Source organism: Lichenostomus cassidix, chromosome 13, assembly GCF_008360975.1.
Source record: "Lichenostomus cassidix isolate B80296 chromosome 13, HeHo_3.0, whole genome shotgun sequence".
Taxonomy (NCBI): domain Eukaryota; kingdom Metazoa; phylum Chordata; class Aves; order Passeriformes; family Meliphagidae; genus Lichenostomus; species Lichenostomus cassidix.
Window position 1 is genome coordinate 9,999,839 of NC_139494.1, and position 23,051 is coordinate 10,022,889.

The following is a 23,051-nucleotide window of genomic DNA, read 5'->3' on the forward strand; positions in this document are numbered from 1 at the left end:
GAGGTTGGCTCTGTGCCTTTGTGCATCAGCACTGCTGGAACAGCCTCAGCTCTTTCCTGCCTGCTGTCCTGTGACTCCTGTTTAGATCCAGATGTCTCCATGGTCAGTGTCTCCCTCTGGCCACAGGGATTCAGCAACATCCCAAACACGCAGACAAGAGCAAGACAAAGCAACCGAGCTGCGGTCAGATGCCATGGCTGTGACAAGGAGCTCTATTTACAATTCCAGTTTGGAAAGGCCAGCAATTAAATCCATTTTCTGCATAATTGATGAGAAAATTCTGGCTGCCTACCACTAAGTTTTAAACAAGAACATGGTTTAGAAAGGACTTGATGCTTCCCAGAACAAGGTGATCTATGGCTTTGGGCTGTAGTTACTTCTCAGTCTCTGCCCATTAGCTTGGATGTGCATTTCCTGATTCTTCCCCATTCTTTGTAATTCTATCTTAACATAAATCAGTGCTATTCTGATATTCTTCTCCCAGCCTCCAAGGGATTTACAGGGAATGGCAGGATGAGAACAATGGCAAGTCTCCTTTGCAGGGTTTCGTGGAGAACACCACATGGGAGTAGAATACCATGTCCTGGAAGGCAAAGCTGACTCACTGCAGACCAAGGCAAACAGTGAATCATGAACATCTTGGTCTCCACCAGCCACAACCAAACACAGGATTACAGATGGTCCAGAGAGAGAGATCACCACAACAGCTGGAACAACAGGACAGGGAAAAAAGGAGCAAGCACTGCAGATTGGGTTGTTTAAGGTAAAGGAAAACTGGGAAGTCCCTAAAGAGCAGAAATAAAACAGCTGGCCAAGGTACTGTGTGCCAGGTCACTGCTGAGGTGGCATCCCTCCACCTTGCCTCGGGCACTGGAGCTGCAGCACTTGAGGATCTAGTCTGGAATTTTTATTGCATTTAGGAGCAAATTAGGTCTGGTTTAGGAATTTTCCAGTGAAACCCTTCTTTGCTGGGAAATGTTGATTCACTGAACTTTGGCACTATGAAAGCTTCCCTATTCTAACCTGGGTGGGACTTTTGGTAAGAGATAGATGGAGACAACCACAGCACAGCTCACACCTGAACTTGAGAAACTGAGGTTGGTATTTTGGGATGTATTTAGGCAAGAGGAAACTTTGCCCCATCCCTCAGGTGCAGCTCACTTCTTTTCTCCCAGAGCCTTGTACGGACCCAGGCAGTACTGTGAACTAATGTTGGACAGTTCTTGAGCTGGCTGGCTCCTCACAAAGCCCAGGATGACTTTTGGAGTTTGGAGGAGAGGATGTACCCAAAGCAGCCACCCAATGCTCCGTGGGCTGGTCATGAGGTATCCTTTGAGCACACAGAACTTGTTGGGGATTTAGGAGGAAGTGAATGACTTCACATCTGTTCTTGGCTCCAAAATGTAGAGAATTAACTTGTCAGGCCTAGGCATCTGACATCTCTTACAGTCCTGGCTGCAATAGTGGAATAGCTTGATTAAATCCTCCCATGCATTAAAATGTACTTTGTCTGTTTACATCCTGCTTCTGATACTCCATCACAAAAGTTATGACTATTACCTCAAAATTCCCATCAGACCCTTAAAACTGGATATTTCAGAAGGATGGAGACCCTGCTGTATCTGTAAGCTGTGACTGAATATATGCACATCCATGCAACAACAACACAGCTCAGGCTGCAGCACAAGGTCAGGCTCAGAGATGAGCACAGTGACCAGCAGCCTGGGCACCCATGCTTGAGTAATTCTGGGTTTGCTCACCCATGGATTGGAGCACATATATCCTGCTGGGCTGACTTATCCCTGGCAGTCATGCCCTTTGGTGACTTATATGTGCCACACGTTCATCCAAAAGCAAATACTTGTATTCCTGTTCTAAAAGAGCTTCACCCACCAGGGATCTATTCATAGATGTACCCTTGAGTTGTCTCCTTCAGCCCACATCTTTCTGGAAACCTTCTGTTTCCCTTGTTATTTTCAACCATGTCCAGAATTTAGATGAGATGGTGCAGCACCTGCTCACAGCCTTTCTGTGACAGCCCTGGACACCTGCCTGCCACTTGTGGGTGTGAGACAGCTCCTGGTTTAGCCCCTCCCTACCCCTACTGTTCTGGAATGATCACAGAAGAGTTTGGGTTGGAAGGAACCTTTGAAGATCACCTAGCTGAAGCCCCATGGTGCTGCAGCTCAGCCCTATGTACTTTGGCTACTGCTGCCAGACCAGCAAATCACAGAATGGCTTGGGTTGGATGGAATCTTCAAGGTCATCTGGTTGCAAACAACCTGGACATCTTCCACTGGACCAGGCTGCTCAAAGCCCTGTCCAACCCTGCCCTGAATGCCTCCAGGGATGGGGCAGCCACAGCTTCCCTGGGCAATCTGCTCCTCCACTCAAATAAACTTTAAATAAATAGACAGATAATCTATGTTGTTTGGTATATAATGCAGTACTGTAATACCTCCAGCAGCAGCTCCATCCATGTAATAAGTGCATGTTCACATTGGTGTGGCCTTCCAAAGCATGGCACAAGATCTATTTGGGAATGATCACTCATCCTCTCACAACCATACTGATGGGATGCAGACATCTATAAAGACTTGCTCTCCAGTGACTGCAATTGCTGCTAGCTCAGACTGGCAAAGACTCTGGAATTTGTTCTGTGTTTCATCTGTTGGATTTTAATGAGGATTTTTTTTCTCCATCACTCTACATTTTGCACAGACAGATGCCTTGCGTTTTATGAGCCTTATGTAGAAAACCTACCACCAGGGTAAGGTTGTAGTGTAATGATATTTACTATTAACTCCATCCACATTCTTCTGGTTCTAGTAATTTGTTTCTGGAGAATAGATATCCATGCCTCTGGCAGTCAGATATATCCAAACTGTGTCACACCATTACTGTAGGAACAGAATTGCTGTCACTTGCAGCAAGCCTGTGTTTTTATTTGTTCAAGGGTGACTATAATTGGAACCTCCTGCAGCCACTGAAGCCAGGAGCCTTTTGGCTTTAACACAGTTTGCTGAAAAGGCTAATGCAATTACTTACGTGAACTAATCTGTAAAGGATGTTTTTCTGTTGTCTCTGCCTTAATTGTTTCCAGCTTATGGCATGAAAATGTTATTGGCCCTGGGAGGCCAAGGGGAGAAGGGAAATAAGGAATGTCAGAAGCAAATGGAAGGTTTAGCTGAATATAGGAGCTACTTAGATTTTTCCCTGCTTGTCCTGAATTCATTAAATCACGGGAATAAAGGTAAAGTTATTTAAGTCATGCTTGGTAGAACAAGCCTTGGTCTGCCACAGGGCAGCTGAGAACTGTTGTGTAGCTGCAAAACTTTCTTAAAACAGGTCATGCTGGTCTCCAAGAGCCTCTTGCCGCTCGGCAGCAAGTCCTCAGTCTCCCTTCTGTCCCTGGTGCAAAGAGCTGGCACTAGTCAAGGTGTCTGGTATTCCTGTCCCCCAAGAGAGCCTACAGACAGACTTGCCCAAGTGGCTGTTCTGGGATTCCCTCAAGCTGATCTGCTGCTCTGTATCTGTGGTTGTTTTTAAGGAGAAAAAACTCGTAGAGATGATTTGTCCATTTTCAGCACTTGTATGACTTGAATAAGAAGGTTCTGTAAGTGGAGCTTGGAGCATTTGAACTCCCTGCTCTGGAGGGGATGTTGGAAACAGAGTCTGACTCTCCTGTGTCTCCAAAGGCTTCATCCATGCATGTCAGCACTCAGATCTGAAGGCAGCTGTGCTGAAGAGCTGTTCCCAGATCAGAATGACTCATTAGCAGAGGCTGGGCTGAGGCCATGGTTTGGAGTCAAGCTCTGCTTGTCCCATCTCCAACAGCCAGGCTGTTCCAGAGGCTCTAAGGGCTGGACGACCTTTGCTCATTAACTACCACACGAACATCTCTTCCCAGCAGTAGCTTCCACATGCTGAATTACTCACTTGACATCTAAATTTTAATGGAAAATGTCTTTTTAATACTGAAAGTTATTTCCTTCTTGCACTCATGTCCAAACTGTAGCATTTTGGATAAGCTTCTGGCTGGTTTCTTCAAAGTGACCATCTCCTGCAAAGGGTAAGCAGCTAATGGAAAAAGAATGTTCTTTTGAAGCACTTGGAAAAAGAGGTCAGGAAGGTACTTCACACAAAAGTGAAAATTTTAGTGGCAGGTAAAGAAACTGGAATTCCTAATTGGAAATGCCTATTGCTTTGCACTGACTGTTCTTTCCAGACATTAAAGTTTCTCCTATAGAAGCAGGGCAGGGAGGTAGGTGTTGCAGAATGTTGCTTGTCAGGGGGTTTTGCATAGTTTTGTGTTGTTTTCCTGGGATGATCTCTCACACTACCTGTTCCTCTTTTCCATTTTGAAAATGAAAACACCTTGCTGTGCCAATGCTCACAGCACACAAAAATGACAGTCAAAAACGTCAATGCTCACAGTGCCACAAAAAATGACAGCTTTACCAAAGGAAATATAAGCAAGTGATTTGCCTATTTACATAGGGCTCCTTCAGGCACGTCAAGTATTTCAGTTGTGGAAAGAGCACAGTAGTTTTAATATGGTCAGACTGAACACAGACAGCCCAGGGATTTCAGAAATCATTTCCTTAAATTTATTGCTGTTTCTAGCTTTCATTCTGTCTATAATATTGTGTGTCCAGGGTTTGCCTTTGCAGCCTACTCACCATCCACAAAGTTGTTTTAGATATGCTACTGTACTGTGATGCATTTTCTCAATAGCCAATGTTTCATTGTAAGTAGAAGTGCCTTTGCTCTGCCGTGGGGAGTCAGGGCTCATTTCACTGAGCCTCAACCCCAGAGCTGTCAGTCCTCTCCCTTCAGATGTGGCTAATTTTTAATTAAAAAACATAAATTGATGGAGCACTACTTGATTAGTAATTCATGGAAAACAAAACCAGTATAGCACCATTAGGTACCAAAGCCATTAGGATTCCTGACTATTGCTCTACCAAGTGTCATTTTTTTTCTCCTTGGTCGTAGTCAACATGTTAAATTCTAAGCATGACCCTAAGGTCTTGAAGAAAACATTCATCTCTCATTTTATTCACAAAATATTTTGTTTCTATTGCAACCAAAAAGCTCAGGTCTTTGGCTGGGTTTTCCAAGGCTGTGGCTCTCTGTGTGGTTCTGTTATTCCACTATGCAATCTGGAATGCTGATGCTGACGGAGAGCCAGGCATGCCCCATGCACCCACCAGCTGGATCCTGATTTAACATTTCTAGCAATCACTGGTAGTGATGTTAAGGCACACTGGAGCCTTAGTCTCTCTGGGACTGGGCCTCTTCTGGAGTCAGCACTGATGGTCTCGTCAAGAATTCCTTCAAAAATCAACTACAAATCTCAAGTTTCAATTTCTTTATCATCTGTTAAACATCAGCACAAATACGTGTCTGTTGCCATGTAATTAGGATTATTTTAATTTATGTAACAGTGTCAGGACTTGGTGGACTTTCTGTTACTCTGCTGAAAAGTGGAACAACCTGGGTGTGGGCTGGTAAATGGAAAAAATATTCTCTTAAATCCTTCCTCTGCCACCAGTTCAGCAGCACCATCCATGCACATAAACAAATCGAGTCCTGGTGTGGGCACATGTAGGTCTCTGGGCATCACCCTCTCTGTCTCTTCTTGGAGGAAAACAGCCCAAAGGTATGAGGCTCTTCAAGTTTTTCTGGGGTTTTTTTGGGGCTGCTGCTTCTCCTCTGGACCCTTTCACATTTTAACAGTGGGCTTTTAGCTTTAAGGGCTGCTCTGGAACTTGCCTGTCCTGACATAAATGATTGCAGGTTGAAAGTGCCTCTGTTCTTGTGTGAAGGTAAAACACTCATTTCAGTGTTCCCCTGTGTAACGCAGTTTCTCCCATAACCTCTTGGGTTTTGTGCCCTGCAGATCCTCCAAATCACAATGTATTTCAGGGTTAAAGAAAGAAGGACCCTTGACATCTGCTATTCTTTTGCTGCAATCTTCTGCACAGAGTGAGGAACTGTCCATTGCCAGGACCTGACCTCGTTGTCCCTAAACTTTCAAACACGAATTTATAGCAGGAGAAAGGAAGGAGAGACAAACAAATGACACTTCCTTAAAAAATAAAAATAAAATCAATGGGATGCTGAGAGGATTTAAAGATAAATGCCAAATTCCCCGGTGCTCTTGGAGTTCATGGGGGCTGCACAAGGTGAACAGAGAATTAAAGATGAATTTAGATATTGGCCTACAGGATGGATTTCTCTCTTGAAGGTCTTCTGGCTTCTCCCCCAGTTTAAAAAACCTCCTTGCAGACCTGTCTTATGCAGCAATAGTCTCTCCAGCTAAATGTGATGCAAAAACCTTCTGTAAGAGCTGAAAGAGATGCAAAATAAGCTTATTTCTGCATACCTGTGCTGGTCCAAATTCTGCTGAAATTAAAATTATTTTACAATGTTTCAGTATTTTGTTTCCATGTATTTCTGTGGTTTTGATTTCTGCCTTGTAGGAAGAATTAGAACTGTTAAAATATCAAGGGATTGAGATCCTCCAGTCTTTTCTAGTAAAATGATCCCACCTTTTATATGACATTTGAATTGTCCAACCTTTTCCTGTGATGTGAAAAACACGTTGACAATAATGAAACCTGCTCTGTTTCTGCAGGAATTATTGCTTTAGTTTGGTGCCACTGTAAATTCTGGCATGCTTTCACAAGGAAGATGTCTGGAGTTTCGTTTATAGAAGAAAATTAACAATAAACATGGAAGACTGATAAGAAAAGCTCTGCTTGCTTTTGAGCCAAGCAATTATAAAAGCGGAAAAATTGTAAATGAAAGGAAATCTCCCCAGCTATCTAGATTCTAATTTTGCTGCTATAAATTAATTTAATTAAGTGGAATTTTTCAAAGCTGAAAATTACATTTAAGGGGGAAAAATGAACTGTCGTTCAACCACACTTTTAGAGGTAATATTACATTAATATTTATGTATTAATATGTTTTCCTTCTACCTGCAGAGAAAATCTAAGCTCTCTTCTTCAAGGTGAGGACACTTTAACTTCTAACACCAAGAAATGAGATGTAGAACAAAAGCACTGATATGTGTAGGGAAGCTGATCCAGGAAGGTGACAGGAAGGAGCCATTACACACCCAGTTTCCACAGCTTGAAAAAATTACTTTGACCATCTCTGACATTAATATTGAGCCACTGGCTGTAGCCTATAAAAAATATGGGAGTTAACACTACCTAGGATTACACTTGGGCAATGATGCTGTTAGGTGGAGTGGCAGAGTCACCATCCCTGGATGTGTCCAATAAACAAGTTTTTCAAAGTAACCCACTTTGTGACGTGGATTAGTGAGCTCAGGGGAATTAGGCCAAAGGCTGGACTTGATGATCTTGGAGGTCTTTTCCAACCTTAACAATTCTAGGATTCTAAGCCAAGTCATGTGGGAGTGTGGTGCAGCCAGTGGAGTTTGGGCAGGTCCAGAGGGGCAGGGTTTGTGTTCCAGGCATGGCAGGCAGCCAGCCGAGCCCATCTCTCCTGGCTCCTGCAGGAAAAACACACACTGAGCAGATGAACCTTCTGCATTTCTTCTGAATGTGATCCTGTTCCACTGCCTGAAGTATCCCCAACATCCTCCCACTCTGCATTGGATCTGTGAGTCTTTGAGGTCCTCTTGGAGCCCCAGAGAGGGGAGGGACATGGCTGGTAAAAGCCTTGGCTTTGATCTGATGTGCTTGAGGTACAGGTCAGCAGTACACAGGTAGACAGATGAGAGGATGGTATTTTCAGGGCACAGATTGTTTGTCCAGAAAGATCCCTCAAAGTGGGGTTGGCTGTGTCTTGCCAGAAAGCCCAGTTTGTGGCAGAAAACATTGTTTATAAGAGAGCCAGTCTGGGAATATGGAGTTGGTTCTTGTCTTCAGGCTCGTCCCGTATTTATCTGCCTTTATTCTAATTGGATAATTCTTGGCTCTGGAAATGTTTCCTTTGAGTAATTACAGCTCTCTTTTCTTCGTCTGTCTCAAACCCATGGTCTGAGGGAGGCTTCACTGCTTCTTAGGGGTTTCTCTCTCTTCTACATTACTCGTCCCTGCCAGTGTCTTCAGCAATCCCCTCTCAAAACACATCAGGTGCTTCTAAATCCCTTTAAACTGACTTGAGTGGTAGTTTGGTGAAAGAGACAAAGATCTACTTCCTATGTTTGATTGTTTTTTCTGGGTGTTTTTGAAGAGCTGTCTTGGTCTCACTTTGCTTAAACCCTTTTAACAGATAAGGCTGCTTATTTCTTTCAAACATTTTGAAGATTTCCAGCCACACAATGTACTGGTTAATGACTTTCTGGTGTCTGGATCTACAAAGCTGGTGGTGTAGCTCCTTCCCTGCTCCCTTGCTGCTCATCAGATTTCAGGTAACGGCTGAGTGCTGTGTTATGGCTTTGAAAGCCATTTCCCAGCATGATTTCCAGACATCTTTTTCCAGACTCCATGCTTTTATGTTGTTGGTTAGACAAAGTTATCAGCAGGGGAGGATGCAATAACTGACAACTACTGCAGCTGGTGCAACCACAGCACTGCTGGAGATGCCAGGGGAGCACCATTCTTCCCGGGTGTGCTCCCTGGGAAGTCAGTCTGGGCAAGAAATTATTTCGATGCCATCTAAAAAAATGCCTTTACAAACTAGTGTGGTCTTCTGAAACCCTTCTGAACCCATTTCTTTTTCATGGCAATGTGCTGTTTCAGAATGGAGGGATTTTTATTTTTTATTTACATTTTTATTGTACAAGGTGATGCTCATAAGGAAATAATGACATCAGGGCAATCTTATTGCTCTTTACAACTCCCTGAAAAGAAGTTGTAGCCAGGTGGGGGTCAGTCTCTTCTCCCAGGTGACAAGTGACAGGATGAGAGGAAATGGTCTCAAGTTGTGCCAGGGGAGGATTAGATTGGATATTAGGAAAAAATTCTTCACTGAAAATGTTGTAAAGCATTGCAAGAGCCTATGCAGGGTGGTAGAGTCACCACCCCTGCAAGGATTTAAAAGACATGTGGCACTTGGGGATGTGGTTTAGTGGTGAACTTGGCAGTGTTGGGTTGGACCTGATCATCTTAAATGTCTTTTCCAACCAAAATAACTCTATGATTCTATGAAGGAAGAAATTAATTCATGTTCAAACAGAAAGCTGGGAGGTGATGCTTCATGTTCTGCAGCCTACGGTCACCACCCTGTGTGTGATGCCAAGTGTCTGGTCATTCAAGTGGTGAGGTGACAGAAGGGCAGAGCTCCTCACACAAACAGCAATGACAAGACAAAAGCCCTAGTGGAGAAAGGAGCTAAATTTGGCTGTACATATAGATGACTCACACAGAAATATCATCCATTTATAGTTGTCTCCCGGATAGTGACTGGCCCTGGAGCAAATTCACCCTGCAGTCAGTGGAAACACTTACAGGATTTCAGTGGGAGTTCAACTTGGCCATAGGGAATATTTTCCCCTTTGTAGCTCTTTGGTTTTTGTTGAATTGTTTCTTTCAAGCCTGTGGAGTGCTAATGGGCAGCAGTGTGATGAGGCAGACACATAATCCTTAGAGCATTGCTGCTTCAGCTACTAATGAAACACAACTTTGTGCTGAAATCACTTCTGGGGCACTGGGGAAACAGGGTCTGAAGCAGATGTTGGTGCAGGGCTGCCTGGAGATTGCTGCAGGGAGATGTTGCTCAATCACCCATCAAAACAGCATCTGCACATGTGTGCCACTGAGTGAAAGCTGTGGGGCTGGAGAGGGACCTGGAAGGTGCCAAGGAGGAAAGGTAAAAGGCTGGAACAGGCAATGAGTGACAGATCATAGAATCATAGAGTTGTGTGGCTTGGAAGGGATCTTGTAAAAGTCATCTTGTCCAACATTCCTGTAATGAGCAAGGACACCTTTTAGACCAAATTGCTCAGAGCCTCATCCAATCTCACCTTGAATATTTCCAGGGATAGGGCATCCACCACCTCCGTGGAGAACCTGTGCCAGTGTTTTACTATCCTCACTGTAAAAATCTTCCTTACATCTAACCTAAATCGACCCTTTTTTAGGACAAAGGGTACTAAACTGGTTTTAAACTATCAAAGGGTCCTAAACTGGTTTTAAACTATCAAAGGGCCAGGAAAGGATGGGGTGTTTTGAGGACACCAGGCACTGCTGGGCAGGAGATACCCTTTGCCCAAAAATTGAAAACTAAAAGTAAACAGCACCTGAGCGTTTTAGTGAAAAATTCTGGAGCTGGCATGGGGCTGCTGTGTTCACAGAGCAGCAGCACTACAAAATTTGGGGAGCAGAGAGCTGGGAGCAGCCCCCCCACTCCAAAAACACCATCTCCATGGCCAGTACGGTGCAGCCCTGCCCAGCTGCACAGGGATGGCTCCCTTCCAAGTTCAGCAGTTAAAGGAAATTATCATATCAGGAGAGGAAACCCCCTTAACATCAATATGAGAATTAATCTGCACATAATTCAGAGCCCTGGTGATTCTTGCTTGCAGCCATTGTTTCCCACTCATGGAAAGGCTGCTCATTTTGAACCTTATTATTCAGGCAAGAAAGTACAAGATGTTTGGGAAGGCTGGGGGCAATTTGGAGATTGGAGTTTTGCCATCTCCCTATTAAACAGTACAAAGTTTATTATTCAACAGGCAGAGTTGTGCATTTAGGTGACTACCACTTTTCTGAGGTACCATTTAGAACTATCATTTCTATCACCACTGAAAATTGTTCCACAGCAAAATGATTCATATATTTAAAAACCTATATCTGATTTGTGGTGCATTCAGAGTATGTTTGAATTGTGCTGCCATCAGATTTGAGAAAAAACTCCCAACAATTGATGGATGTTTTAACAGCAGAAATAAAATTTGAAACTGCCAAACATCTCTTTGGTGATGATGTGAGGAAGAAGGGGCTTTTAAAATGAAATTCTGAAAATTTGGTGATGTGGTTGGGAGATGCAGTTTGGATGGAGGAACCAGGTGGTGCTGGGAATGTGGGTCTGGAAGGAAACCTCTGTGCTTTGAGCAGTTCCAGAGAAAGGTTTTAAAGTGTTATTCCTGATAGCACCACACATGCTGCAACAGAGCAGCAATCCCAGAGCCTTTCCAAGGAAGCCATCTGGAAACTGGGCTTAATCACAGACTTCTACTCATAAATGTTTGTGTGTGTTTACTCACCCCTGAACCTCTTCTGCAAATATTGTCAGCAATTAAACCCCATCCCAGCATTCCTGCTCTGAGGCTGCTCCTGCTAAGCCAGGCTCAGGGGAAAGGGGAGGCAGTGGCTGCTGTGGGTGCTCCTGGGTCACACATTCCTGTTACATGACCTGCTGGGTGCTGTTTGTGAGGCTCCTTGGGGTTTGCTGCAGGTGTGTGCTGGCACAAACTGCAGCTCCATATCCTCTCCTTGTTCTTGCAGCTCTCCTGGGGATTTTGGGAGGCAATCTAACCTCTAATCCAATTGTTGTAGGAGCCTAATTATGCTCAGATCCATGCTAGAGAGAAAAAAGTCTCCCACCAGAGCAGCTGGGGTTCAGGACTGCTTCCTTGAGAGGCTCCTGCTGCCCCTGGGCACCCTGCCAGCTGAGGATCCTGTTAGGAGAGGGAGGAGAAAAATGTTCAGGCTTAAATAGCCCCTCTGATAATGTCCACTTGGTCCATGCAGCCTCCAGTCTACCCATGGAGAGGTTAATTTTACGTGGCTTCTTGGTTTTGCGCATTGATGGGTGTTCCATCTCTCCTCCAGGGTGTGGATGGGAAGATCCCATAAGAAAGTGGTTTTTAATGGGAGATGAAGAATCCATTTACTTAAAGTCTTGTATGTAAATGTACTGATTCACTTCCACTCTGCTTGGGAAATTCAAAAATCAGAATTAAATCCCTACGCAAACGTTACTGTGGGGCATGAAATGTTCTCTCCCTCCTTGGATTTAAACTGCAAATACAAGTTTCTGGTCTAAACGAGGTAGAAAAGGACCGTGATTCCTGGTGAATGGTTACTGGATCTTGGTCTGTCTGATGTGATGTGCACTTTCTCTTGTTCACCAAGGTTTCGTGTGGAAGGGTAGAAGTTGCTGACATGTTTTAGTCCCCGTGCTCTGGCAGTGGTGGCTCCTGAGCAGCTTTGCCAAGCTGTGAGGCCTGAAGAACCTTGTCACTGCTGCACCTCCCTCGTGTGCACCGGTGGCAGCTGCTGCTGGAACAGGAGGATGTGTCTTTGAAAATGAGAACAGGGCTTTGCTCTCCTGGGAGATTGCTAGTTGTATCCTGAGCTATTCATCCAAGCCTGGGCTCAGAGCGAGGGCTGCTGGTCCTCGCCATCCAACAGTCCCATTTCAGGGGACAGCCTCGAGCTGAGGGGGCTCAGCCAAGCTGGGGCTGCCCTCTTTCTCCATCCCCTGTACCTGCGGGAGCTGGGACTCTGCCAGCGTGAGCCTCCCACCCTCCCCACAAACCCCTGGCGTCTCCTCTGCAAGAGCTGGCCGCGGGTGTTGCCCCGGGGGCACCAGGACAGCCCCGAGCCGCTGTGTCCAGCCGCAGCAGGGTGGCCTCAGCCCGGAGAGCTCCCAGCTCTGAGCAAGAGGTCCCTCTGCTGGGGATGATCTGGGCTCCGCAGCCAGCCCGGAGCGGCACCGCCACCGCTGATTCCCGGGGCTGCCCCGGGCACGGCTGCACCCAGTGCGTCCCTCTGACCGTGGGGCAAACCCTGCTGCGGGAAGGATTCCTGACACCCCTTCCTTCCCTGCTCCTTGAGCCGCTCGCTGGCCTCGGCACATCCCGGCTCCGCTTTCCCAAAGGCGCCGGGGATCTGCCCCAGAGCCCTGCCAGGCTGCCCCGGGTGTCCCAGGGAGGATCCAGGCTCTGTCCGAGGGCAGGGAGGGCTGGCAGCATCTCCCTGCCTTGCAGCACAGGGACTGATTGCCCCAGGAGCAAGCGGACAGCAGGGGAAGGCAGCAAGGTCTGCCCTGCGCCGCTCCAACTGCAGCTTCCTCAGTGCGAGAAGAGCGCAGCAGGAAAACCAGGACACCTGCCTTGTTTGCCGGGAAGAAAGGAAAGAATCCACCAGGGAAAATTTGCTTGCACTGGAAGAACAGTGCAAGTTTGCTTGCACTGTTGGTAGAACAGAAACGATCCCATGACAGAGGTCAGCAGGGAAGTTTGTCCCCGCGTTTGCCGTGGGAGGCAGAAATCACCTCTCGCCGGCTTTGGACACGCTGTCGGTCGAGCCTTGAGTGCGGTGGCTCGCCTCGCTTTGTTTATGATTTCTGTGATGTCCCCACCCTGCGTCCAAGGGCTTGGCAGGCGGGGGAGGGAAGGGAGCGCGGAGCGGGTGGGAATGCTGCGGGACAATGCAGGCACGGGCTGCTCGCGCCGGGCCAAGGTCACCTATTGTTCCAGCGAGTATAAATAGCTGCGCTGGAACAACGCAAAACCCAGCCTGGAAATGAAAACTTGATTTCTGCTTTAGCTCCGAAGTGAGGAAGGTGGAACAAGTCACCAGGAGAGAAAGGAGCGTCTCCAGGAATGCCCTGCCCAAAAGCAGATCTATAGAACAGCATTATAAAGTTATGCCCGAATTTCCTGTTTGTAGCAATAATAAGATTTTTTCCTCCCTGCAAGCTACAAGAGGTAAATCTGCTCTGAGCCGAGATGTAAAATAATAAGCGTGTTTTCCCCATTAAAAATAAATGGGGTATTTTTATGTCACAAATGACAATGTTACTTCAAAATCAGGTTCAGGGAAAAAAACAAAAAAAAAGTTTATATTTGAGAAATTTTCAGATACAAGAATGACATAGTAGTTTGGTTTTGGGGTTTTTCTCCAATAGTATGGCTAAACCTCAGCAAACATTCTCATTGTATTAATCCCTTGACTGAAGTTATTGGTTTTGCTACTTTGGAGAAGGACTGGCTCTGCAGGGCTGGCTGCTTCACCAGTGCAAGTTCAAGGACATTAAAAGTGAAAACATTCTTGTTCAGTGACTCCTGGTGCCCACTTGCAGCCTGTTCAGGGTGGTCTGTGGTTTCAATCTCATCCCCAATGATCTTGGCTAACAGGGTTAATCCCTCTCTAAACCTTTTTCTGATCCTGTCTGGCTCTGGACTTTCTATACTATCGCCCAGCATGAGAGGCTGCCTTTGGGACACTAGAAGAGCAGAATATCCTTTTTTACTAACAGGGTTCTCCTTTCAGAGATGAGACCTGAAATGAATCTATCTGAAACAAAAGGAGTTGTAATCTAGTCCTCTCCTATCCCAACCCTCATTTCTTCATTTGGGAATTTCACTTGGAAATGAGGATCACCCTAAAACCCACACATACTTTGTAAATCACGTATGCATGACACCACAGATGAATTTTGGTTTATATAAAGGACAGACTGTATGTGCAGATCCTAAATTGGCTGAGAAAAAGGCAGTTTTAGAGAAGCTGTGTGGAATTAATGTCTGTTGTGAATGTGTGAAGTAGTTTCATACTTCCCAACACCTTTAACCCCCTTCACTGTGCAGTTTCCTTTCTTCTATTAAAGCATTTATTGTTTCTAGAAATTGACTGAAAGCCTGGACTTGCATGTCCACTCTTTTTGTGAACCAGAAGCTGTCACAGGTATTTAAATTTTTGTGCCTATTTAACCAAATTGTGGAGTGATGAGAGACTGGTCTGTGACACTCAATATTGATGCTGCTGGAATTGCATGTGTGACCAAACAGAAAGCTGTGCACTTCGGCTTCAAAACTTTGTCTGCCAGAAAACTGCTCTGAATTGTCCTCTGGAGTGCTTTGATTGTATTAATAAAAGCATTACTGCACCTTATAGCTCCAGTGCATGCGTTAGTTTATATCTCGTCTCCCTCTGTCTTGCGAGCCCAGAACAGATATAATTACAGCACATCTTTCCTTTTAAAGTTTCCTGCTGGGATATTTTCTGCTTGAAATCAATGCCTGCCAGTGTGCCTGTGAAATTTCCTGAGGAAGTAGTTTAAATGGTGCTGTAAAAACCAGGACTGATTTAGTAAGCAGTAGCAATCCAACATTGTTTCCAGAAACCCACAGAGGGAAATGGAGGGCAGAGGGGCTGGGGAGCTCGTGCCCATCAGCTGCTGGCTGCACTGCTCCACAAATACCTGCATGGGGATGAAAATAAGTGGGGAAAAAGGAACGTGGATATGGAACAAAGCAGATACAGGACATCAGGAAGGGCTGTGTTCATCAGCACCACACAGGAAGGTCTAATGAAACAAGGGAAACAGCATCACTGCTTCAAACTGCTCTACTTACAGAAGGTGGCCTCATCTCTCATGAGCACAATCTAGAGTTCCATTGTGGGAAATAGCAGAATAATTTCCTTTTTATCTCCTCCAGCTCTCTCCCATCTTGCATTAAGATGCACCCAGCCCAGTAGCAACTGTTTGCAAACCTGATTTTGGCTGCCATGCCCTTGGCACCAGCAGCAAGTGGGAAAATGAGCACTGGCCAGCTGGGAGAGGTCCCCAGCACTGCTCTCCCTAGGGTGCTCAAAGTCAAGTAGTAAGATGTGTCTCTTCCTCTCCTGTTGTTCTTCCCTTGCTGTTATGTTCCTGGCAGCACAGGATGTCCCTCTGGCAAAACCTGGGGATGGTGCTGCTCTCTGCACACTCACCAACAGCACCTCTGATGGGGCCAGGCTGCATCTGGGAGCACTGCGGGGTTTGGGGAGGAGAGGGTAGATATCACTGCCCTTTAAATTCTCCCACAGGTGCCAGTCTGCTGCCCTGCAGATGCTGGACTGGAGTTGGTGGTTTGCAGGATCCCTTCCTCAGGTAGCTGTGCTGGGCAGTTTCATAACACCTCCTTCCTGAGCACTCGAGCCTCTGTGCTGAGATGTTTGAATTGCTGGGTGTGAGCATTGGCAGCCTGCTGCGAGGCTGCCAAAGGAGCTGCTGCTTGGGGTGGAAGATTAGAGCAAAGGGCACTTCTAGGGTTATGGATATGTTTTACATCAATTCGCCATCAGATGGAGCAGTTTTGGAAGCAAACACCAGAATTCTCACTCTGCCTGCGGCCAGGATAAGCAGTGCTATAGCATCCCATTCTCAGCATCACTGAATCTTCAGTTGTTTGAGAGCCTTTATCTGTGGGGTAAACCCGTGTGTTCACAAGCAACTGTCAGTAGTTTGGTAGCCCTGGTGCTCTCTTGGGAAGTGCAAGAGGCAGCTTTCTGTTTCTTCTTGCAAAAAAATACGAATTCAGCATGGAGCACTGAGTGCTTTGTGAGTGTGGGCTTGGCAGGGACAGCACCTCGTGGGGAGTTGGGTCTGCAGGAAGGAAAATGGGGGAGAGAGGCTGTGCTGGGTCATGGGAACTGCAACAGCTTGGGGTGAGTGCAGAAACTGCGCAGGGATGCTCCAGGTGAGGTGTTCAAGTAGTTCCCGTGGTGAGCAGGGCAATAGGGATTTTCAGGGTCACAGCCTGGTCACAAAACAAGAGCAGAGTATGCATTAGATAGGCTCAGGGATGCCCCTGGCATATTTTGGGATGCATCCAGGTCTCCTGTTCCATGCCTCAAACACAGATCTGTCCTGTCTCACCTGTGACATCCTGATTTTGCTCCTGTGGATGTTGGTTCAATTGAGCCAGGCTGTGCTGCTTTGCACAAAGAGCAATAATCCGCTGTTTAAGGCAGATATTCGAGCTCTGTTCCAGAAAACCACTTAGTATTTACTTTGACACTGCAAGACTAGTACATAAATAAGTGCCTCTATATTTAGGCATTGGTCCATCAAGGGAAGTTTGCTGGAATGGGGTATCTGAACTGTGTGAATTGCACAGCGAGGTGGGGGTAAATGCTGAAGCATTGAAGAGGAATAAAAATGCTGGATTTTGAAAGAGAAACTGAAAAAATCCCTTTGCCTCTGGAGGGCTCTGGGGAGAAGATAAAAAGAGTATTTTTCTTTCTGACTGTGTTACTCCAGTTCCAGCTAGGCACAGGCTGTTGACTGCATGCTGTCTCCATTAGCATCTCGAGTGCTTCACAGAAATACACCTGCTGACTCCTCTGAATAGGAGGAGATAAATGAGGTACATTAAACCCACATTTCCTTGCCATGAATTTCCAGGAGCTCAATAATGCTGTTTTGGCAAGTTAATCTGGCAGTCCTTGTACTGATGTCTTTAAAGGGTCATTAAAACCTCTTGTTTTCTTCCAAACAAAAGACAAAACCGAAGATTTCTGTGAATAATGACCTGAGTTAAAAGACTTTGTAAACCCACTGTTGTATCGTGCGGTACCTCATCATCCTTATGATGCTGGAAAGAACATCCTGATGATGCCTCCATGTGGGACAGCACCTAATTGCCTGGAGCTTCCCCAGGCTTTCACTGCCTTCAGCAGCTCTCCTGCCCAAGCTGTGCCATCACTGCAGGCGTTTCAGAGTTGGCATCACTTCTCGATGATAGACAGCTGTAGGTGTTAGGGGTTAAATCCCACACAGCTCTGGCCACTCATAGGAATGAGGACCTTTTTAAAGTGAGTTGGATTTTTCTCCCTCCTCCTTGCAAAGGCTGCTACAGCTGGGATGCACACAGGGAAACATGAACCAGCCCAGCCAACACAAGGAGATGACAACCTCCCTCACATCGCCCAGCCCTGCCCCCCCTGTAAATCCACTCCGTTGTTTTTGGCCAGTAAATGAAAGCCAAGCTGAGGCCTTGATCCAAATCTTGGGCCCAGGCTGTGTGGGAGAGTTTGTACACGAACCTACAAAGGACAGACTGTTTTGTTTGCAAGGTTTTTTTGGTGGCTGGTTGATTCCCCTCCTTCCCCCAAATCAATTCATTTTAGGTTTCACAAACAATATTAAGCCAATAATGTCTGTGCCAACAACTTGTGATTCTAATCCTGCTTCCTGATACTTGCAATCCTGATTGTTTGTCTGGGTGAGCAATTTGTGTCAGTTGGCTTCTTCCCTGCCTCCCAAATAACTCTCCCACTGTTGGGAAGCCCTCTGCCCAGGCAGGCTGGGAATGGCTCTTCTGCTCCAGCTGCCAGTGGCACTGGTGCTCCAGCTCCTCTGTGGAATTAGCAACCACCCTGCAGGGATACCCATCTCTGCCTTGTCTGCTGGGGAAAGGGGCTAAGGACATGCTGACATGGATACTGGGATGAGACTCTGGGGTTAGCACGAGGGGAAATAATGGGGAGGCCACTGCACACGACAACTGGTTAATTTTCGAGCAGCCTGTAGCTATTTTAGTTACAGTCTCTTTTAAGGAGATCAACACTGAGGGCAAATTCCTTCCCAGATAAATCATGCTCATTCCACATGCACAAGAAAGTGGGGAATTTTGTTTTTCAAGTGGCTGCTTTGCATGTTTCCCTGGCTGGCAGCTCGTGTGCCAGTGCCAGGGCTGGGTTCACTGAGAGCAAGGGGAGTTTTAGCCTCACGTGATGCTCATGGGATAACACTCCCTAAGATAGCACTCTGAAAAAGCACAGGATTCTTTTAAAAATCCTTTTAGAGAAGATGTCATCCATGCGCTCTTCACAATATTTTGGGCCTTGATTAAGTTGGTTTTTTGTTTAGAAAGGAAGGGGAAGAACAGCTTTAGGGCACAAGCTGCTCTTCCTTCACCCTGACAGCCTCATTCACACCCTAAACCTCAGGCAGCTGCAGCCCCTGCACTCCCTGCACGCCCTCTGGATGCCCCAGCCCTTCGGATGTCCTGGGCAGGGCAGGCAGCCAACAGCAACACCAGAGCTGCGCTCACCTCCCTGCACAGGACCCAGCTGTTTCCCAGGTCACTTGTGCCTGAGCTTTGCTGTTTACCTGACCCTGTTCACACGGCACAGCAGTGACTCTGCAGGATCCCACAGGACATCCATGGAGGCTGGCAGTGCTGTGGTGGTGTGGGCAGCTGCCTGCACCTCCTCGCTGGGACTCTGAGCATCACCTCTTTGTGCCTGGTAATGACACGAGGAAAAGCTTCAGTCTCTGCTGCCTTATTAGAGCTCCAGGATTTCACTGCAAATACCTTGTTGTGGAAAAAGAATGGAGGATCTGAAATGTGATGACCTGACCTTTCCTATTCCTGTAGGCAGCTGTAGCTGAGTGTGGAGGTTTCTTTCTCTCCCAGCTGTAAGCACAGAAAGCAGTGAATTCCCAACTCCACACACACAGGAAGCCCCATGGTCTTCCACCAGGACCATTCATGGAGATAATCCCTCTGGAGATACTCATGAATGCTATGAACATAAACACCACCAATACTTGTCTATTTTATCTAGAAAGATTTTTCTATCTTTTTTTTCATGGTTGAGCCGTGTCTCAGCTCTAACTCAGCTGTAAACATGGCTTAAATTTTCCACGGCTGTTACTCTGAATGCAGAAGAATTAAAATGTTTTTGCAAACTCCCATTAATGCTAAAAGAATTAAGATGTTTTAGTTGTCAGAAGCAATGCTGGTAACTTCCATGCAGTCTGCACAGCTTTGTACTGCATGAGGAGGCAAACATTGCCTTTGGATGCTTCTAAAACTCTTTGCATCTTGTAATTGGTTTATAAAATTGTGGCAGGCACTGTGAAGGTGACTTTGGTAAATCACTTAGACGGTTACATTGGCCCAAATCTAACTTGAGTCTTGAGCCAAAACAATGGATTTGGCACATATTTAAAGCTAGAGATAGTTTTCTAACATTTGCATAAGCAGCTCTAGGTTTGAGGGTTAAACTGAATTTGTCTTTGGAGGAGTCAAAAACATATGGTTTGGGGGGGATTTCTCTCCTCACTGTGTGTCTCAGGGACCTTTGTGCTTTGTGTGAGTTTTTAATTTTACAGGAACAAACACCAGCTGAAATGTTCTGCTCCTTGCTGTGTGTAACAGCATCTCTAAGACGAAATGCTGCAGAATTGTTCCCACATTTTTCAGTAGCTCCTGACCTTAAGCCAGGCCTTGTTTCTATAGCTGGCTTCTGTCTCCACAAGAAGCTGAACACACAGGCAAACTCAACCAAACTGAGGGAAGTTAGGGTTACTGGGCTGAATTCTGCCTCTCAACTCTGTGATTTGGTTCATTGATGCTTTCTGGAAATGCACTTTGCATGAGCTCTTCTGACTCACATGAAAGGGCTCTGATTTCCTGATGTGTGCTGTGCACGTTAAACTCCACCAGCAGATCCTGCTTTGGGCAGCATCTGCTTTTCCCAGACCCAGCCCTGCTGCAGCCCTGGTATTGTTTCACACAAATCTGAAGGCCATGTGTGTTTGTCCCTTCCACGGATAATGTCGTTTCTGTTCAGAACCATCATGTGCTTTTTGTTTTGATCCTTTTCCCATGTGCTTGGGATGTACTTGGGGTCATCTTTGCAGCAGGCTGCAGATCACGTACAGGGCAGTGGGTATTTATTTGCTGGATTTACAAGAAAGGTGTTGACTGCAGTTGCAATGAATGGTTATTCATCTATGTCACTGGATTTGATGATAAACTATACTCTTTTCTAGCTCTTATTGCTGTGGATTTCCTTTGTCCAGAGCAATAGGATGTTCCGAGATAAATATAGGGCTTCTGTTTCACTTAGCAAGTCTGAAAATTGTATTTCCACATGTTCAAAGACTGGCCTTTTATTATCTTTTGGTTGTGTTTTTTGTTGTTGGTTTTTTCGTTGGTTTTTTTTTTCTCCCTGAGTTTCAGTCTGAAGGTTTCTCTTTGCTCATGTTTCAACCACCGGCATGGATCTGAGACCCTGCATGGAATTGCCAGTAAAGCTCTTTCCCCATAGATATTTGCTCAAAAATGAGGATTTGGTACATAAGGATTTGGTAGATGGGGAGGCACAGACTAAATCTACTGAGAATATTGAAGTGGGCTGGGTATGGGGAGCCCCTTTTAGGGTAATTATGCTTCCCACATTGCACCCATGCACGTGATCTGTCAGTAAAGCTGCATGAAAAACATCCCCAGTGACAGGTCACAGGTGACCAGGGCTGTAACTGGTGTCAGCTGAGTTCTCTCACAAGAAGCCAGAAATGCTGTGGTCTATCAAAAGGACTGAGATACTCCATGAAAATCTCATTTTTTGGAGTTTCTAATTGGAATTGCTGTGGTGCCCTTCTCTGAACAAACGGCTGCATTGAGCTATGTGGGAGGCAAACCCAGGGTGAGGATTTCAATACGTGTTCCTGAAAATCTCCTCAGACCCCATCTGTTGCTATCAGTGCTTTTAAAACCTTTAAAAATCAAATTATAGAAAACCAGCTCTTACTGTTGTCTGAAGTTTTCTGTGCTTTTGAAAACCTTCCTGTGTATCATGGAGCCAAATGCTCTGTTGAAGTGCAAATCTGTTCAGAATTTAGTTTAAGGGGGCTGGAAGGAATTCCTGGTACCTCAAAACAGGCAGTGCTGGAGACCAATCACTGTCCCTCCATTGCTGCAGAGGCCTGGCCTGAGCCCAGGGATGGCAAATTGGTGACTCAAAGCATTGGGTTAGTCACTGCCTGATGGGGAACCCAGTGAGATGTCCTGGAGGATTGCACTAGATAGGATGTTCTCCAAACATGGCAAAGAAAGAGCAGCTAAAACAACTGAGAATTCAATGCATGCCTTAATTTAACCATGCCTTAGCAACCCTAGCTATGTATTTTCATGACAACTCCATCCATATTTTGAGAACAATCACTCCCACCCATTAAACTATCAACTATGTACTCAGTGTAACAAAATAATTCATAAACTGATGGACTAAGTGCCAGGAAAAGATGTGATCAAGCAGTCTCGTGATACTCCAGAGAAATATGGTATTGCTCCAATGTGCATTTGAGTTTACTTTTTGTTAAAAATAGATGGAGATGAACATAAACTGAACACAGTCTATGTCTGAGATAACTTACAATAAATGCTGGGGGTGTTGAAATTGCAGCACCAAAGGAAAAACATTGTAAGATCTTACACTTTGATACTAAGACACAACCTGTGGGCTCAGCATTATTCCAGGCTTTGCTCTCCCTGTTTCAATGACCTTGGCCAAGTGAGAGCTGTCCCTAGGAGCTCTCCATACCACTGCTCCCTCAGGGGCACTCTGCAGGGCTCTGATACTCACAAGTGCAGCACTCTTGCAGTGTCTCTTCCTTACAGGAGTGAATGGAGCAGCAATGCCTCGGGCTCCTTATGGAAGGACCTACAGGTGGGAGGATGGTTTGTCACTGGTTTCTGTGCCCAGAAAGCTTGGGACCACCCCGTGAGGGCACACAGATCTCTGTGATCCTGTGTGTTGGGCATTCTCATGGTTAATAAGGATGAATGCAACTTGATTTCAGAGGCATAACCTAATATTTCCTTGGAAGCCTTTACCCCAACTTAATCTCCTAAATTTTCCCAGGGCATTAACTTCTCCTTGCCGTGAATTCCCTGGGAGTTTGACTATGCAGAATGAGCTCACTTTGTGCTTTGCACCCCCAAACAAAAGAGGTCTGGTGCAACTGGGGGGCACTGGGGCACCCCAAAATCCCATCAGACACAAGTGCCTTTGCCACAGTGGCCAGCCCAGCCCCACCTCCACAGCCAAGCATTCCTGCCTGTAATCCAGGGCGAGACTAACCACCAGATGTCTGACCTCCTCACCCTCCTGGCAACACTAAATGTCCTTTCCTGTAAAGTTCTGCGGGGTTTTATATTCCTTTCTTTTCCCAGTCTCCAACTACTGGTTATTATCATTATTAAGCATAAATGGCCTCTTTCACACTCCACAAGGCGAATGCTCCTATGAATGGAGCCTAACTAGCGTGAAAGGGTTTGCATGGTGATACTGCACAGGATTCAGAGAGCGCCTTGTAACTAAATTAATAAGAGAAAGGAACATTATGAAGGCATCTCCTTTCACAAGTGAGGGGATTTTCCCATAGGCTTGGATCAAGAATGTATCCCATACTTTTGCAAAGGAAAAAGAAAAGAGCAAAGTGAAGCTATTTCCTTAGGAAAAAGAAGGTTACAGAAGCACGGCTAGGAAGAAGATTTCAAAAATTGAGTAGTGGGAAAATACTCCAACTCCTAGCAGAAATGAACAGTT